Source organism: Dipodomys merriami, unplaced genomic scaffold (assembly GCF_024711535.1).
Source record: "Dipodomys merriami isolate MVZ:Mamm:240054 unplaced genomic scaffold, mDipMer1.0.p SCAF_106, whole genome shotgun sequence".
NCBI lineage: Eukaryota > Metazoa > Chordata > Mammalia > Rodentia > Heteromyidae > Dipodomys > Dipodomys merriami.
This window is the reverse complement of record NW_027202338.1, coordinates 4376677-4387232: the sequence shown is the minus strand read 5'-3', so window position 1 is coordinate 4387232 and position 10556 is coordinate 4376677. Positions and strand designations below refer to the sequence as shown.

The 10556-nt window shown below is 41.4% G+C and overlaps 1 pseudogene; it reads right to left on the bottom strand.

The window, feature by feature from the left end:
• Positions 1 to 2343: 2343 nt before the first annotated feature.
• Positions 2344 to 3697, bottom strand: LOC138812089 (GRAM domain-containing protein 2B pseudogene; annotated as a pseudogene).
• Between the last annotated feature and the right edge of the window lie 6859 nt (positions 3698 to 10556).

The window sequence follows — 10556 nt, the reverse complement described above, 5'->3', positions numbered from 1 at the left end:
TTGAGGTGAAGAAGCAATTTTTTCAGATCTTTCCAAAGTTTATCTGCTGCTGAAGTATTGGATGGAAAAAGTAAATTTTCATAATTAAGTATAGAATGCCATTGCTATCTGTTCTTTGGGGCTCCATGACCTACACCTATCTCCTCCCCCCCCCTTTTTTTGTCAGTCCTGGGGCCTAAACTCAGGGCCTGGGCACTGACCCTGTGCTCTTCAGCTCAAAGCTAGCGCTCTACGACTTGAGCCACAGCGCCACATCCAGATTTTTCTGAGTAGTTTATCAAATATAAGACTCTCACAGAGTTTCTGCCCAAAGATGGCTTTCAACTGAGATCCTCAGATCTCAGCCTCTTGAGTAGCTAGGATTACAGGTGTGAAACACCAGCAAACAACTTGAAGTGAATTTTAAATAGTCCTAATTTTCCCTTTTCCACTTTGAAACAAATATTTTGGATAACTTTTCTTTCCAAGTCCTGATTTTAAGGCTACTCCCATTGTTAATTAGCATTCAATTAACCCTTTGGAAACCTAGAACCACTGGGCAGCACCCATTTCTCTCCTGGCCATCTGGAATTTAAAGCTGACACTTTTTTTTTTCTGTAGTCTGAGTTAACTCGTAGAAAACCTTTAAACTCTAATAGCATAGTTTTTCTTTACATGTAGGAATCACTGTACCAAGAACCCAGACTTAATAAACTAAGGATCTCAGAACAAGCTTGTTCTTCCCAATTTGTATCTAATTGCAGAATAGCATTGAAACCAAATTAACCCTTTTTTCTTTTTAATTCTCCTTTTAAAGGTTTTAATTTTTAAGACATCCCACGGGGCAGTTTTTAGGAATACTAATCACATTGCCTATATTACTGTTAGTTTTTAGTGTCTGAAAGAGAAAGAGAGAAGCATCTATATGAAATTGGCATAAAGTAGGAAATATAGGTATTATACTACATTACTTTTAACCTTATTTAAATCACAGCCAATGTAGCTACATATCAACTTTACTAATAAGTTCTTTATCTTATAGATTTAAGACATACTCATACCATCAGACATTTACTTGAACCTTAAGTGGTTAGTCTTATTCATTTCTATATTTTGAAATGAACATTTAAGACAAGTCTTACCTCCCAAATCTTTTTCTCAGCTCAAGGAAACTTGTTTTGGTTTTTGGTTTTGTATTTTTTTTTTTGTTGTTGGTCATGGGGCCTGAATTCTGGGCCTAAGTGCTGTCCCTGAGCTCTTCAGCTCAAGGCTAGTACTCTACCAGTTGAGCCACAGCCCCACTTCTGGCTTTTTCTGCTTATATGGTGCGGAGGAATTGAACCCAGGATCTCATGCATGCAAGGCAAGCACTCTAGCACTGAACCACCTTCCCAGACATGTTTTTTTTTTACACCATCATGACAGATTTTAAGCATTAAAATATTAGATTATTTTGAACAGTTTCACATACACTTATACTCCTACTTATGTACAAGAATTTTTTTGTTTTTTTTTGGTTTTTTTGTTTTTGTGGGTCGGGTCATGGATCCTGAACTCTGGGCCTGGGCGCTGTCCCTCAGCTCTTTAGCTCAAGTTCAGTGCTCTACCACTTGAGCAACAGTGCCACTTCCAGTTTCTTCTTTTTGCTTATATGGTGCTGAGTAATCGAACCCAGGGCCTCAGGCATGCAAGGCAAGCGCTCTACAACAGAGCCACCTTCCCAGCCCCTATGTACAGGAGTTTGTTTTTTTTTTATAGTTTAATCCACTCTATTTAGCATTCTTACTAAAACTGCATTGAGAAATTATGATACAGATATGATTTACATCAGAACATATCAGCAAAAGAATGAGAAAGAGAGAGAAAAAGAGAAATGTCGGTTCTGTTTGAAGCAAGCATGTCTAGTTAGACATTCATTGCATTTCTGGAGACTCATGGCTAATTTGTAAAGAACCACATGGGCCTTGTGGGTCACCATGTATCCCTTAGTCTGAAGGCTGGTGACTTAGAGATGGAGGGAGAGAGAAGGAAGAGAGGAAGGGTTAAAAAGGCATGAAGTGGAGTGTTCATTGACAGTCAAGATAATCTGGAACTACAGGCATTCCACAGTGTCCTCCTGGCCCCTCCTGAGGCCTCCCGAGATGGGTCTGTTTTCTTACACAGCAGCAGAAACAAGAACAGCAAACACTTTCTCAGAGAGACAAGATCAACTTTTATTGCACAAGAAGCAAACGATTCCCCTTCTCCCTTTTCCTGAGCTGGAGCTCTTCAAGGGCAAACACAAACAAGCTGATTCTTATCCGCTTGTGCCTCCGACCAGTACAGGCCCTCAATAAGAACCCCTCGTGAGCACCTTCTTCAGGGGAAACTGAGGTATTACATTGGCCCCAGCGGGTCTGGTTGGTCAGTCACCATTCTCTAGCAGCTTTTGAAAGTTGTTTTGAATCTTTTCTGGTTTCACTGTGTTGGCTGTGAGCTCTTGGCAGAGGACCTCCACGTTTAACTGTACTTCAGACCCCAGCCCAATGAGACAGTCTGTTCAGTACTGTGGGTGTCCACAATGGATGTCAGGGACCCCAGCTGCTCCTCCAGAGTGTTAATTCTGTATCTCATGTAGAAAGTGGAGATGATAAATGCACACACAACAATTGCATAGAATATAAGAATATGCTGAACAGCTGGACATTTCTCAGACTTGACTTTAGGTAAGATTCCAATTGTTTCTGACTGACCATGTGTGGGAAGGTTCTTGGCTTTACCATCAGGCACTCTGTTCAAATGGGTGTCGGCCCAAGGTGGTTTTGCCTCCACTTTGGTGGCATTCAGAACTGTCTGGGATTGTGTCACGTGGAAGTCTCGGGAGTTCTCTGATTACAGAGTCTGAGAACCTGAACTGCTGTATCCTTCCGTGTCCTGCCTTCTTTGTTCAACCACTCCATCGAGGTCTGAGAATTCATCATTGAAGTCCAGAGGCAAAGATGAAGGGCGGTCTTCCCGGAAGCTGTTTTCAGGAGAAGATGGATTGGGACTGTTACCAACACTCAAATTGTCTAAGTGTCCACACACAGATCTGAGCAGTTTGTATGTGGAATCTCTGGAGAGTAACAGATGAATATGTACCTGTCTGTGACTGTTGTTATGATCAGAGCATTTGGCACCAGAAGAGCAGTTTTGGTTTTCTTTATTAGGGTACTGAGAAAACTGGAATAGTGATCTTAGTGTCTTTTCCAAAGACCTTGGAATGAAAACAAATCCAGTTCTCTGATACAAAGAGCTTTCCTTGGCACAGTATTTCTTTCTGTAGAGCACATGTAACACTGTGTCTCAGAGGCTCCTCGGTTGGGACTTCAAGGAACAACTTGTGAAACTGCATGTTTGCCTTGTACTGGCTGGAAGATGAAGATTTTTTCCTTTCAGTCTTAGGGACATTTCTGCTTTCTGTTTTGCATCCGTTCTTGTCACCTGACACAGCTGCACCCTCAAAACTGGATTTTGACCGCAGGCAGATGCTCTTTTTCTGGTCTGGAGATTCAGCTTCCGTGGATGGGGCAGGCGACTGGACTGTGGGGACCTGCACACTTTCTTTCTGTCCTCCATACCATTCTCAGCCTCGGAGTGAGGCTTTGCTCTCCCTCTTCCCGAGCACCTTCGCAGGCCTCATGTTGTCCACTTCTTGCTGTAGTTCAGTCATCAGGGATCAGGGCCGCGTCTGCACACCTAGAGTCCTCGTCGGTGGGCTGCCAGCCTCCAGGGCGCAGGCACCTGGCTGCCCCGCACCTCGCCTGGCCTTGCCGCGCCCCCGCAGCGCCCTCCACGCGCACCATCGCCGGCCGCCCCCCGCGCACGCTGTACAGGAGTTTTAATGCTCAATTAGATTATAAAAATGAAAGTTGGCAATGAGAAGTACAAGATGTCACGTCAAAAACGAGCTTTACAACATTAGCTGCGGGGGGGGGGGGTGAGGGGGGAGGTTTGGGGGGGAAGATTGGGGGGGGGCGTAGGCTGGGAAGGGATGTGAAGGATAAACAAAGGAGGAGGCTGCAATGCTTGATAAGAAATGAATGCATTATCCTGCCCATGTAATTGTAACCGCGCTGTACAGTATGTTCACAAAATATAAAAATTAAAATTAAAAAAAAAGAAAGTTGGCCATGTGCCTGGGGCTCACACCTGTAATCCTATATACTCAGGAGGCTGAGACTGAAGATCCAGGTTCAAAGCCAGCCCAGGGAGGAAAGTCCATGAGACGCTTATCTCCATTAAAAACCAGGAAACTGGAAGTGACACAGTGGCTAGCCGTGAGCTGAAGAGCTAAGGGACAATGCTCAGGCCCAAAGTTCAAGCCCTATGACTGACAAAAAAAAAAAAAAAAAATATATATATATATATATATATATATATATATATATAAATTGGCCATAGATTCTTTTGGAATTCCAATTCAAAGTGACATTATTTTGTCCAATATGATAAAACTGTGTGGTCATTATTAGACAGACAACACAAAGGCAACTATGAGGCAAAATACAAACACAACAAACATTTTTCACAGTTATTTGAGAACTAGATGACAAAGAGCAGAAAATGTTTAGACAACTTTGTTAGCATGGCATATTAGTATACAAAGGGATCTTTGAACATGTCTGAGGCTTCTAGTCTTCAGGGTCTGTAAGGAAAATTGGGCAAAAAGAGGGAACTCTTCCTAAATCAACTTATAATGTCAGAGAAGTTTATAGAAAGGTCTGGCAACCCCCATCCTATCCCAAGAGGGTTATTTAACTTGTACAAGGCTCTGAATTTGTTAGGAGTTCTTACCTTTTGAACAATTTCTTTTTATGTATCCCATTTTTTTCACATCTAAAACATTTTAAGACGTATTATGGTGGAACCCATTATGGCTGCAGCAGAGGAGCCAATGTCATTACAGACTTCAATATGATTTGTAACATCGCTGTTTGCAGCCTTGATGGAGTGTAAAGCCTCTGGACACTAAGTTAGCATCCTTAAATGGTATATATTTGGAGAAGTTAGTCTCTTAACTCAGTTTGCAGTTACAGTTTTATGAAGATTATCTTTAACTGGCCTCTGAAATCAACCGAAGGTTCCAGGCCTCCTTGCCTGCTATGTACAGAGGTGATAGCTATTTATCCTGGCTGGGTTACATCTTCCCTGTTTTGATACCTGATCAATCACTTCATTTTGTCCCAGTACCTGTAGGACCACTCCCCATCTGGTAAGCTGGTCCTCCTCAATTACTATGGTACAGTAGACATGTTGATTTTTTTTATCAGTCCTGCGGCTTGAACTCTGGGCCAAGGCACTGTCCCTTAGATCTAACACTTGAGCCACAGCACCGCTTCTGGCTTTTTCTGCTTATGTGGTGCTGAGGAATTGAACCCAGGGCCTCATGCATACAAGGCAAGCACCCTACCACTCAGCCACCTTCCCAGCCCCAAGAATGTCTATGGTGCTTTTTTTTGTTTGTGTGTTTGTTGTTCTTTTTCTCAATCGTGGGGACGTGTTGATTTTTCAAAGCCTGGAGATGAGCTTCCTCACTCACCACATTTCAAATTGTAGCTAATGACTGGGCTTTAGGCAGGCTTTGGTCACGTTTTCCCCATCAGGAGTCGAAGAGAGATCACCTCTCAGGGGACCCCATCACACCTGAGAGGGTGCGATGACATCACAGCCTAGGTCTCACAGGGTCACAGCCCAGGCCCTGAGTGGATATGTGGTTGGTCACCACCCCCATAATACCCTGCGAGACATTCATGTCCTGTAGGTGCCAGACTGCTGGGTCTGGCACAAAAACGTCAGTAAGAAATGAAAGGATGGGAATGCATCAAGCGTTATGTTATTCAAGTGTTTGCTGGTCCTGAGACTTGAACTCAGGGCCTGGGCACTGTCCCTCAGTTTTTCGCTCAAGGCTCACATTCTACCACCTGAGTCAGAGCTCCACTTCCAGTGCTCTGTCTTTTAACCTCCAGGCCTGCAGCCCCCATTCCCTCCTGCTGTCTACAACATAGGGACCAAATAGTAGCTCTGTTATTGAAGACCTGTGGCTAACACGGTAGAGCGCCAGGCAATTAAACTCAGACCCATGGGAAGCACATAACACAAGACTGGCATTAACAAAAACCTGAACATTACCTTACTCATGTAACTGTAACCTCTCTGTCCAGTATCTTTACAATAAAATTAAATTAAATTAGCACTGGCCATAGGAAGAACCCAGTTTTCGCAGCCCCCAAGAAGGTGGATAACATGGCAGGAACTCCCAAATACCTCTCAGTCCTATCCCTTAACGTTAATGGACTGAACTCTCCAATTAAGCGACATAGACTGTCTAGTTGGATTAAAAAACAAGACCCTTCTATCTGCTGCCTGCAGGAGTCACATCTTGCCCGTAAAAACAAACACATTTTCAATGTTAAAGGCTGGAACAAAATCTACCAAGCAAACAGCCCCCATAAACAGGCGGGAGTTGCAATCCTAATATCAGATAAAATAGACTTCAAATTAAAATTCATGAGAAGAGATAAAGAAGGTCGCTACATACTAATTAAAGGATCTCTCCTTCAAGAGGATATTACAATTCTAAATATCTATTCGCCAAACCATGGAGCACCCAAATTTATCAAAGAAACACTACTTTCCCTCAAATCCCATATAGATCCAAAGACATTAATTGTTGGGGATTTTAACACACCACTCTCCCCACTAGATAGATCAACTCGGCAAAAATTCAACAGGGAAAACGCAGATCTAAACAGCTGCATAGATCAACTAGACTTAACAGACATCTACTGAACATTTCACCCAGCAGCATCAGAATACACGTTTTTCTCAGCAGCACATGGAACGTTTTCTAAAATAGACCACATTTTAGGCCACAAAGCAAACCTGTCTAAATTCAGAAACATTGAAGTTATACCTTGCATCCTCTCTGACCACAAGGGAATAAAATTAGAACTCAACTCCAAAAACCACCAAAGAAAGTCTGGCATCACATGGAGGCTGAACAACACACTGCTGAATCATGAGTGGGTCATGGAAGAGATTAGAAAGGAAATTCAAATGTTCATGCTATTCAACAAAAATGAACACACAAATTACCAGCTCCTCTGGGACACAGCAAAGGCAGTACTCAGAGGCAAGTTTATAGCTCTGAGCTCCTACATCAACAAATTGGAGAGATCTGAAACTAGCACTTTAATGACACATCTAAACCTCCTTGAAAAAGAGCAGCAAGATAAACCCCAATCCAGTAGACGGAAAGAAATAATCAAAATTAAATCAGAATTAAATGAATTAGAATCCAAAAAAACTATAGAAAGAATCAACAAAACAAAGAGTTGGTTCTTCGAAAAAATTAACAAAATTGACAGACCCTTAGCAAATCTTATCAGAAAAAGAAGAGAACACACCCAAATTAATAAACTCAGAGATGAGAATGGAAACATCACCACGGAAACAACCAAGATTCAGAACATTATAAGGGAATAATTCTCAAATCTTTATGCTAATAAGTTTGAGAACTTGACAGAAATGGACCTTTTCCTAGCAAATATTGACATGCCAAAACTAAACCAAGATGAGTTAAACCAGCCTAACAGGCCCATATCAAGCATTGAAATAGAAACAGCAATAAGAGACCTCCCAGCTAAGAAAAGTCCAGGACCAGATGGTTTTACAGCGGAATTTTACAAGGCCATCAAAGCAGAGCTCACACCAATACTCCTCCAACTCTTCAATGAAATTGAAAGAGAAAGCTCACTACTGAACACATTCTATGAAGCCATCATAACCCTCATCCCAAAACCAGGCAGGGACTCATCAAAGAAAGAGAACTATAGACCCATTTCTTTGATGAATATTGATGCAAAACTTCTCAACAAAATTTTGGCCAATCGACTTCAACAATTCATCCAAAAAGTCGTACACCACGATCAAACAGGATTCATTTCAGGGATGCAAAGCTGGTTCAATATACGCAAATCAATTAATATTATTCATCACATCAACAGGAGCAAGAATAAGAACCACATGGTTATCTCAATAGATGCAGAAAAAGCATTCGACAAGATCCAACACCCCTTCATGATGAAGGTTTTGGAAAAATTAGGAATCCATGGAACATTCCTCAATACAATAAAGGCTGTATATGACAAACTTACAGCCAGCATTATACTCAATGGTGAAAAACTGAAGCCATTTCCTCTTAACTCAGGAACAAGACAAGGATGCCCACTCTCTCCACTTCTCTTCAATCTAGTATTAGAATGCCTAGCTACAGCAATAAGACAAGATGCAGACATAAAGGGGATCCAAATAGGGAAAGAAGAAATAAAACTCTCCCTCTTTGCAGATGACATGATCTTGTATTTAAAGAATCCCATAGACTCCACTCCGAAAGTACTCAAGCTGATTCAAAATTTTGGCCAAGTAGCAGTTTATAAAATTAACCCCCAAAAATCAGTGGCTTTTCTGTATGCCAACTGTGAGAAAAGTGTGGCTGAAATAAGGAAAGCAACTCCATTTGTAATAGCCCCACAAAAAAGTGAAATATCTGGGAATTAACTTAACTAAAGAAGTGAAGGACCTCTATGATGAAAACTTTAAAATCTTGAAAAAGGAAATCAACACAGAACTAAAAAAATGGCAAAGCCTCCCATGCTCCTGGATTAGAAAGATTAACATTGTGAAAATGGCAATACTTCCCAAGGCTATCTACAAATTCAACGCAATACCTATCAAAATTGCAACCTCATTCTTCAAGGAAATAGAAGAGGCAATCCAAAAATTCATATGGAACAATAAAAGACCCCGAATAGCAAAAACGCTCCTCAACGGAAAGAACACTGCTGGAGGAAAATCAATACCAAATTTCAAACTCTACTATAAAGCCATGGTAATCAAAACAGCTTGGTATTGGCATAAGAACAGACCTCAGGACCAATGGAATAGAATTGAAAACCCAGAAATGAACCTACAGACCTATAGCCATCTAATCTTCGATAAGGGAGCTACAACAATAGAATGGAAGAAAGACAGCCTCTTCAGTAAATGGTGCTGGCAAAATTGGTTAACTACATGTAGAAAACTAAAGCTAGATCCTTATATATCAAACTGCACCAGAATCAACTCTAAATTGATCAAAGACCTTGAAGTCAAAGCAGACAATCTGAAAACATTACAGGATGGAATAGGAGAAACCCTAGGTCTCCTTGGCTCAGGCCGAAATTTTTTGAATAGAGACCCAGAAACACAACAAATCAAAGAAAGATTGGACAAATGGGATTGCATAAAGTTGCAGAGCTTCTGCATGGCAAAGGACATAGCTAGCAAGATCAATAGAAAGCCCACCGATTGGGAGAAGATCTTTACTAGCCATACAACGGACAAGGGTCTCATATCGAAAATATACTTGGAACTCAAAAAATTAAACCCCCCAACAACAAATCCTCAAAGAAACAACTGCCCAGTAAATAAGTGGGCAAAAGACTTAAAGAGAAACTTCTCTGAAGAAGAAAGAAGGATGGCCAACAGACACATGAAGAAATGTTCAACATCCCTAGCCATAAAAGAAATGTAAATCAAAACAACATTGAGATATCACCTAACCCCAGTTAGAACGGCAAAAATCAAGAACTCTAACAACAACAGATGCTGGAGGGGATGTGGACAGAAAGGAACCTTACTTCATTATTGGTGGGAATGTGAACTTGTTGAACCACTTTGGAAAGCAGTATGGAGGTTCCTCAAAAGACTTCACATAGAACTCCCCTATGACCCAGCAATCCCACTTTTGGGCATTTACCCAAATGTTTACAAACAAGACCACACTAAAGCTACCAGCACAACTATGTTTATTCTAGCATTATTTACCATAGCTAAGATCTGGAACCAACCCAGATGCCCCTCAGTAGATGAATGGATCAAGAAAATGTGGTATATATACACAATGGAATTCTATGCCTCCATCAGAAAGAATGACATTGCCCCATTTGTTAGGAAATGGAAAAACTTGGAAAAAATTATATTAAGTGAAGTAAGCCAGGCCCAAAGAAACATAGGTCCCATGGTTTTCCTTATTTGCAATATCTAGTATATGTATGAGTCAAGCGGAAAAGGTCAGATAATGTGATGTCAGGAAAATGAACCCTTAGATATGTATTTTAATGTTTTTTTCTTTCATGCATGTGTTTCTAACGCATTTATGAGTTTTTCTCTTTGTTGCTTTGTATGTCCCTCCCCCACAGTGTAACCCCTGCTTTCACTATATTTGATGTCAGTATAACTTGTGGAGGAGATGTGGAACAACCAGTTGTTTAAGGATACAGGTGGACCTGTTGCAACAATGAGAAGTACAAGTTGTCATGTCCAAAACGAGCTTTACAACATCGGTGTGTGTGGGGTTAATGTGGGGGGGGAAGGAGAAGGATTGGGATTGGGGGAGAGTGGGGAGGCTGGGAAGGGATGTGAAGGGTAAACCAAAGGAGGAGGCTGCAATGCTTGGTAAGAAATGTATGCATTATCCAGCCCATGTAATTGTAACCCCTCTGTACAGTATGTTC